Here is a 9355-nt window from a genome sequence, read left to right on the forward strand (position 1 = left end):
ATGTTTGGGAAATGAGAGAATAGCTTGTGACACTGGCTTCGAACTCACTTTCCTGCCTTTGCCTCCCGAGTTCTCAGATTACAGATTGAGTGTGCCAGTCTCAGTTTGTATGGTCCTGGGGATCAAACCTAGGACTCTGAGCATGCTAGACAGACACTCAACCATCTGAGCTGCATCCCACCCATCTGTCTAGTACTCTAGCACATCCCAAGGAAACAACCATTCCGAACAAAAACACTTGCATGCTCATGGCTGAGTGTCACTGTGAGAATTTAATGAGCAGTATCTCAGAGGATCCTTTGGCATCGACGTGTTCTTGGAGAGCTTGAGCCATGTGAATTGCCCCATGCCATGCTCCCCAAAGGCTTCGGATGCTAGCAAAATAGATGCTAACCAAATGTTTAGTGGAAAGACAGTTCTTGAACAGTCTTATAGAGCAAAGCTTTATTCCACTGTGAACAGTCTCTGTCTGTCTCTGTCTCTCTGTCTCTCTCTGTCTCTCTCTGTCTCTCTCTGTCTCTCTCTGTCTCTCTCTGTCTCTCTCTCTCTCTCTGTCTCTCTCTCTCTCTCTCTCTCTCTCTCTCTCTCTCTCTCTCTCTCTCTCTCTCTCTCTCTCTCTCTGTGCTCTTTAGTTATATCCTTTATCAGACATCTCCATTCACAGTATTCTAAGCCCCATATCAGGTTCTTCTTGAAATTCCCAAGCTTGGTTCAGAGGATTCCTTCAAAGAATTTACAATGCCTTTTGGAGGTTTTATATACATTGAGAAGTTAAGAGACAGAACTAGATCCTTCAAAAGCATTTCCTAATTTATGTGGGGATAAGTATGCCATTAATATGAACTTCCCCTCTCAGGAATAAATTTTGTCTTTAGAAGAAGGCTGATCCCACAAGAAGCCAGGGAGGAGAAACAAAGATTCAGGCTTAGTCCTTACATATGACCAGAGCCAAGAAAACCAAGTTTTAGGCAGAAAAAGACTCCAGAATAAATTTAGAAGACTCAAGAGTTTATTTAGGTAGGAAAGTCTTTGCTCTTGCTTGCGCCTGTTCCAAAACAGAGTCAGAGGGTGGATGGAAACAGGATAGAGAAAATGGAAAATTTGGATCCTGCCTAATATAACTTGGTCTAGTGAGTGCCAGGCAGCCTACTGAGAAGTGACTAACAGGGACGCCTTCCCTGTGGCTCCTCCGACTTAAAGGGCAGGATCCTTGCAAGGACTCCGGTGTTTGGAGGACTTGAAGGAAGCGGTTTTTGAAAATTACATTTGAAAATGTACCTGGAATGTATCTTCATCAGATGTGGTGAAATGTACAGGTGCAGAAGTGACCATCACGAAGGGGAAATACTTCTAGTCCCAGCTGCCTGGCACGAGGAGACATAGCCTGCTGCAGGATTGTGTGGGGAAGCATTGGGGTGGGCCAGAAGGTGGGAAGATGAGGAGAAGTGTGGACGGAGCCTCTGCCGTGGTTTCTCCAGGGGAGGGTTGTGACAGGCAGCATGAGAAGGTTTAGAATTGTCTAACTTGAATAGCTGCACGGGACTGTGGGGCTTAGGGAGCCTAGGGAATCGGCACACATGAAGGGCGGCTCAAGTGTAAGAGTTAGTTCCTCGAAAGAGGTAGTGGAGGTCTGGGTGATGGGTTGTGTGTGAATGGTGTCCTTGCAGATGGGTCCTTCACTATCTTCAGAAATTAGCTAGGCCTGAGAGGGGCAGTCTCTGCTGGAACAGCAAGGGCCAAGACGTCAGAGTGTTGGGGGGGGGGGGAAGAAAGTATATTTTGTTTAAAAAGATTGTCATACCTTTGGGAGGTCTAGTTTATGGTTAGTTAATCATGGTGGTCAAGGTCCCTAGTTATCAAATCCTAAACATGATATTTGCACTAACGAAGGCGATTCCACTAACAGAGCCCTAAGGCCAAATACCTGGGAAGGAAGAACAACCCAGTGCAGGCAGAGATGGAATGCAAGTCAGCCACACAAAGGTCACAGCGCATCCCCAGAGGGCTCTTCAGATGTGTTTCAAATAGAAGCAAGGAGTCAGGCAGCTTCTGAGAGTGGGGCTCTCCGCCTTACACCCACATGTGGAAGCATCATCTTCAGCCAGCTCTCTGTATACCGTGCCCTGAAAACTAGGGCCTCCAGCATCCTTGGCATACTCAGCAGCTGCATAAAGGAGGGTCTGGAAGGCTCTCTTCACCATTCACTGGAGTTGGGACAGAGAAGCAATATCAGAAATAGGCAAGGAACCTTTGGAGGACCAAGGGATTTTTTTTGGCAAATGTATATGAAGCTATATGATAAGATAATTTGCTTCTAAAGAGTCTCCAAATGTCCTAGCTAGGGTTACCATTGCTGTGAAGAAACACCATGACCAAAGCAACGTGGGGAGGAAAGGGTTTGTTTGACCTACGCTCCGACAGCACTGGTCATCATCAAAGGAAGTCAGGACAGGAACTCAAACCAGGAGGCAGGAGCTGATGCAAAGGCCATGGAAGAGTGCTGCTTACTGACTTGCTCCCCATGACTTGCTCAACCTGCTTTCTCATAGGACCCAGGACCACCATTCCCGGGGATGACCCCACCCACAATGGGCTGGACTTCCTCCATATATCACTAATTAAGAAAATGTTCTACAGGCTTGCCTACAGCCTAGTCTATGGAGGCATTTTCTCAACTGAGGCTCCCTCCTCTCCTGGGACTCTAGACTGTGTCACGCTGACATAAAACTAGCCAGCCACTCCAAGCCTTCAGGAAAATGAGCTAAGAATATACAAATATGAAATTCTCAAAAAAATAAGTGTTTTGAAATTCCCCCAAATTAAAAAATATCAACAGTTCTTGCAGGGGTGGGGAGGTCATTAAGACAGATTGGCTTAAATATTATATTGAAATGTCTGATGATTCTGTTCAAATAAAGCGAGTTACATTGGCATGCTTGTGGGACTGCGGTGCCATTGCTAAGAATTCTGTGAAGACGACTTAGCCTGGGGTGTTTTCTTTCTTCTGAAGTTGTTCCTAAGGGTAGGTGTTCATCCTGTCTCTACCCTGGCTCTCAAGTGGCAGAACCAGCTTCCTCCCCCAAGTGTAGAGACAGTAGCCCTGCCAGGAGGAGTGGCTATAGTCTCCTTTTGTCAGAGGAGGAAGAGTTGGTGATAACGATCTATTTGAGGAGCATTATTTGAAATAATGCTTTCACTTTCCAGTCCCTGGAACCCTCACTTACAGGTGTACCCGCAGAGCACTGAAGAGTGGGAGACCCGTGTGCCCACTTGAAAAAGCCTGAGTGGTTGGTCGTCACAGCAAGATGGTCCACTGCACGACCCTAGTCACTTCCATGGCGTCTGCAAAACACCACTGACCTTAGAGTCAAATTCTCAATTCTTTCTGCTGGTCTCCACAGATCCTTTCCACGACTCTGCACACACACACACACACACACACACACACACCCCACTATCAACATTCACCATTTGTTTACTGTGCACCAGATGTGTGTGGCATCTGGTTCCATTCCTGGTCTTTCAACAAGCGATTTGGCAGATGCTAGAGAAGGGTCCAGAAGACCCAAGGACCATTACTTATAATTCAGCAGCCATGGCCCATGCAAAGATTCAAAGTCCGTGATTCTTGTTTTTGAGTTTTCAGCATAACTCCTTTTGTGGCAGCCACCTCCCTTTCCTGTCATTATTCTCTGTTGAAAAATAAGCATAGGTCTGGGCACCTTGGGAACCCTGAAACTGACCCTGAAAGGTCTCTGATGCCTGACTTATTTAACGGGTGGAGAGGAGGGAGGTCTGAAAAATGCTTTTCAGGCAGCATAGGGATTCTGTTTCTCCTCCCTCCCCCTTGTAACCACTGGGAAAAGCTTTTCTTGGGGGTCTACAATGTAGGGTGGGGTGATGGCTCAGCAGTTAAAAGGGCACCCTGCTCTTCTGGAAGCTGTGAGTTCCTAGAACCTACAGTGAGCAGCTTACAAGTGCCTCTAGCTCCAGTTCCAGGGGAATCTGTTGTTTCTTGCTGCCATGGGCACCTGCACTCACACACACACACACACACACACACACACACACACACATGCATGCAGGCACACGCGCACACACACAGACACACACAGAAAGGCACACACGCATACACGCATATGCACACACACATGTACACATACACCCACACACCATATACACAATTTAAAATATACTCATCTTTAAGAAAGAACTCTACAGTGTGAAGACTGGGCTGCCCCTCAGAACTCACATTGCATATCTGAAGCCTAGAATGGTTGATGTTTTGACCCAGTTCTTAGTCCAGAGTCTCTACGTAAAACAAGTCAGGAAGAACACATGAAGCCATCTGCCCACAGGCTGTGTGTTCAGCACTCCGCCGCACCTGTCTTGGGCTGTGCTGCCTGCTATCCTCATGTCCCCGCTGCCAGCCTCACCTTCTGCTGTGGCTCCCAGCCGACACTTGGCCAGTCTCCCTTCTGGTGTGTAGGCTTACTTGTGACAGCAGCTCTGTGCACTAGCATTTCCTGTGTGCCTAGACTCATGCCTTGTGCTTCCTACAAAGTAGCCCATTCATTCCTTATATATCCGTGTAAAGGAAGAGCTACTGTTGCATCTGTTTTGAAGGAACTCAAAACCTGGGCGCTAACAGTCTCTGCTTTTAACAGCATGCCATCTGAATCAGTGAAATACTTTGCACCTGGATTGATTTTGCAAAATTAATGTTTGTGTGTGTGTGCATGTGGGTGTGGGTGTGTGCACTCACACACACACATGCATGCGAGTGTGTGTTTCATTTTGAGACAGGATCTCGCTATTAAGCTATGTATAGCACTCTGAACTTGAACTCACAGAGATATTCCTGCCTCTGCTCCCAGAGTACTAAGATGAAAAGTGTGTAACACCACACCCTCGAAGGGTTGTTTTTCGCCCCTGACCAGAGGAAGGACCGTTTTCTCAGATGTTGGAAAGGGTGGAACAGACATGAGAGAAGCCCATGGGATGTGGTGTCAAGTGCCCTGCTGTCTGGTCCTGACTGTCCCTGTCTTTCTGGGTGTTTCCTGTGTGCTATTTATCTTCTGGGGCCCAATGTTCTTCACCAAAGGGGGAAAAAGGGACGTTAGAGATGGACAGACGCGGTGATCGTAAGTGTTCACAGAGCAAGGCACTTTCAGGATCTGTGATTCTGTATCCTTTGGGTCGTCTTTGTGTAGGGAATTTGTGTCCGTATCTCCTGATGATGGAATCTGATATCCATCCCTCACTGCCATGTTACCTCTGCTAGTCATGTTGCATACAGAGAGACTGGGACAAGGAAGAGTGTCATCTTTCACACTCTTTGGAGCAACCCTTACCACATGTATGCCTGAACACACTTGTGTATACAGGTGTGTGAGCACATATGCAAATACATCACACACACACACACACACACACACACACACACACCCCTCTGTAATTCCCTTCAAGGATTTTCTTTTCCTCTCAGCCGGTACAACCCCCACCCACCATAAACTGATTTGGGTTTTGTCTGGTATGATAATATGTTCAGTTGCGGGGTTACATAATTGCAGATCCGATGATGATCTCCAGGCCAATTTCCAGTCAAAGCTATTTTTAATGGAATTGCCAGAGGATAGCAGGGAGGGGGGGGAAAGGAGGAGAGATATTTAAAGTGTGCTTCTTAAAGAGCCATTAAGTCTCCAAAAATTTTAGCCTCTGCATTTCTGAGCCTGAACTTCCAGGGAGGAAATTGGAGAATGCCAATTAAGTCATAGCAGGTGTATGTGGGAGCTGAGTTCATTTCCTGCACAAACGTTTTGGTTTGGATGCGCTTCAGGTAGTGGAAAGATGACTAGGCTAAGAGTCAAGAGACCTGGGTGTGCTCTTAGCTCAGCCAGAGCCCTTGGTGTGGCCTTGAGGAAGTCCCTTCACCTATCGGTTGTCTCTGCTGTAAGTGTGTTCAACGTCCCTTCCAACTCTAGAGTCAGATGACCCTAAAGCCTGGAACTGTGGGATGGCACGTGGTTCCCCCCCCCCAAAGGCTGGACACCTGCTGTTTGTATTCTTTCCCCGACTTGTGACTTCTCAGTTATTTGTTCTGGTCCAATCTCTCCTAAGTATACAAGAACCTACAGTGTTGCTTTATAAAATTTCTCGGAGGAAAATGTAAAAAGCACCTACTGTGGGGTTATGAAGCTATCTGGGAAGAACACGGTTTGAGTTGTTCCCAGTGCAGGAAATTTATGCAGCTCGTTCATGTCATCAGAAAAGACAATTCTATTAACCCCTGGAGACACCGGGGTGGAGGCACACTGTGGCGTCGTCAGGTTCGGCTGCTGAGATCCGCTCTGACTGAGTGATGGTCTGTCACCGAGCAGGGAAGCAAGTGATCATGAGATGCTCTATAGCCTGTTGCTTGCTTTAGCAGAGATGTAGCTCTCTGAACCAATTTCCAGCAATCCCACTTCTCTCGGAGCATGCTGATTTAGTCTGTGGGTGTAGTATAGGCAATTTAGTGATGTGTCTCATTTTTAATCTCGCCTTCCCTTCTGCAGGGTCATTTTCTCAGTGGTAAAGGATCAACTTTGAGCTAGGAATGGCTAAGGAACAGCCTTTTCTGAAACACAAATGGCTTTGTGAATGAATGAAGATTTTTAACTAATGAAAGCGGGGAGGACTTCTTGTCTTTATTGCGATTGGTAACTGCCAGATAATTCTGATGCACTGCTCACAGCAGCCGTGATAGGGGAGTCTAGTTCCAGACCATGTTTCATAAACGTTCCCCAAGCTTGAACCTCCCTGGGCACAAAGAAAAGTGTCCCCCAAAAGTCCAAACCACCCAGTGTTTCAGAATATGTAATCTTTGTTGTTGTTGTTTCACTGTAGCTTTGGAGCCTGTCCTGGAACTAGCTCTTGTAGAGCAGGCTGACCTTGAACTCACAGAGATCTCCCTGCTTCTGCCTTCAAGAGTGCTGGGATTAAAAATGTGCACTATCACCGCCCGACCTCAGAATATAATCTTATTTGCAAATAGGTCTTATCATTGTAACCAATTAAAGTTAGTTCATGTGAGAGTCTGAAGAGCCCTAATTCCAGTATGGCTAGTGTCCCTACGAAACAGGAAAACAGACACAGACGCGGACAGGGGAGGTGACCTTGTGAGGGCAAAGACGGGAACACTGAGTGCGACCTTGAGATGACAGGAAGTTATGAAGCTAGCTGTTGTCACCAACACCAGTCCTTCTCTCCAGGTTCTCTCCACCCAGACTGCCAAGGCCGTGTCATGATCCTACCCCACTTCTCCTGTGGGTGCCCCACCCCACCTGCTCAGTGACTCTTCAAATCCTCCCACTTTTCCCAGGGCTCCCATTCCATCCCACCCGCCCTAACCTCAGAAACGCTGAGGTCAGGCTTCTTCCTTCAGCCCTCCACGTGTGCTCATGCCAGGTATTTGGCTCTTCCTTCCCTTCCCCGGTGTTCTCAATCCCAAGCTTTCTCTGGAAACGTCACAGAGTTCTTCTACCAGTTCTGAAACAGTGGCTGGCCGCAGTCTCCTCTCCTCTACCGTTCCCACCTCTGTTTCTAATATCATTCTACAAACAGACTCATTCTCTCTTAAAATCAAGTCAGACAATAAATACAGTTCCCAAACAACAGCCTGCTCCTTCCGCTTTTCTTCAGATTTCTTTACAAAGCTGTTCATCACCATTCTTGCTTTAGCGCGTCTTATAGACAGGCTTCTGGTTTTGCCCACAATTGTATCCTACTAAATAATGAAAACCCTAATCTATAGCAGGACGCCTCTGCCTTGACCCCTGCCTTCACCCCAGGTAGGTTTATCTGTCAAAATTCAGGTCATACATAAAAATGTATCCCAAATCATCAGAGCCATTGTTGCCATGGTCACCTTACCTTATGTTTAAACAGTTTGCCCTTCGGTCCAGCTTGCGTCCTGCGACAGGTTAGTGCTTTCTTTATTTAGCAGGATATGGTACTGTTTCCTCTAACTCAGGGCTCAAGCCGCACTTGGCACTGTTTTCCTCTGTGCATTTAAATTGACATTGGCGCATAGAAAAAAATCAGTAATTCACAGCAAGGTTTCTTTTTAAAAAGATATTTATTGGGCCGGGCCGATTGGTAGTGCACGCCTTTAATTCCCAGCACTCGGGAGACAGAGGCAGGCAGATCTCTGTGAGTTTGAGATCAGCCTGATCTATAGAGTAAATTCCAGAACAGACTCCAAAAGCTATAGAGAAACCCTGTCTCGAAAACAAATAAACAAACAAAAAATATTTATTTGTATAAGGTGTGTGTGTGTGTCTGTGTGTGTGTGTATGCCTGTGTCTATGGATATGTCTATGAATTACCTTTATAAAGGAACCCTTAGAAGTCAGAAGAAGGCACCAGGTCCCGCTGGAACTAGAATTACAGCTGTTTGCAAACTTCCACATGGGTTCCAGGACTGATCGTGGACCTGTAAAAGAGCAGTAAGCGCTCTTGATTGCAGACCCATCTCTCATCCTGATTTAATATTCTTAAAATGTTTTCCTATGTTCTTTCCAGACAAAGCCTCACTGAAGCCCTATGGCTGGGTGTGGCGCTATTGGTCTTTTGAAAAGTATAAACAGGTAGCCGGCTAGGCAGTAAGCCACTGTCTTTGGCCACTTCTCTGTATTCTCTTGTCACTCAGCACAGTGGCCTGCTGTGCTGATTGTTTACACCCTGGTCACCTCCTTCCTTCCGTTTGGAGCCTCGCTTGTGATAATAAACGAGAAGAATGCTTGTCTCTGTATCGTGTTTGATGGTGTACAAAATGTTTTCAAACGAAGCATGGCCCTTAATCCCCAAGACAGTCATCCCTTAGCAAGGATGGTCTCGTTTTTAACATCTGGACACTTCTTGAGCTAAATGTCCTTGTCACAGTTGGCTCAGGGCCTCATCTACAGCACGAAAGTGGCATTGGTAAATGGTCATGGCAGCTTGAAAATTGAGTACCCATATTCACCCCTGTGCAAATCAAGCACGGTCTTTGTGTGTCTCCAGATTACAGAACTAGAGCCGTCAGTCAGAGGACGGGAACTGTGGGCTTGGTATAAAATCCTTAGAGCGACCCAACACTACACCTCCCTTCAGACATAATAAGCACTTGATTTCTATGTCTGGTACAGAGAACATCCCTACATCAGCAAGAGGGAAGGGTGGCTACCTAGACTAGATTCTTCATTATTCCTCAGTTTAAAAAGGAGCTGTTAGGAAGCTTCCTGTGCAGCAGTGATGAAATCAAAGTCCCTTTCTTTGAGAAAGTTTCAACTTTCTGGGGAAAACTGAATTACACAAAAAGCATATATATATA

The 9355-nt window shown here is 46.4% G+C and overlaps 1 protein-coding gene across 2 annotated transcripts in view; it reads left to right on the forward strand.

The window, feature by feature from the left end:
* The window catches only part of Slc8a3 (solute carrier family 8 member A3), a 146181-nt gene that overhangs the window by 61819 nt on the left and 75007 nt on the right, over window positions 1–9355 (forward strand). The window lies entirely within an intron of this gene.

This window comes from Alexandromys fortis, unplaced genomic scaffold (assembly GCF_014885135.2).
Source record: "Alexandromys fortis isolate MF-2015 unplaced genomic scaffold, M_Fortis_MF-2015_v1.1 scaffold_99, whole genome shotgun sequence".
Taxonomy (NCBI): domain Eukaryota; kingdom Metazoa; phylum Chordata; class Mammalia; order Rodentia; family Cricetidae; genus Alexandromys; species Alexandromys fortis.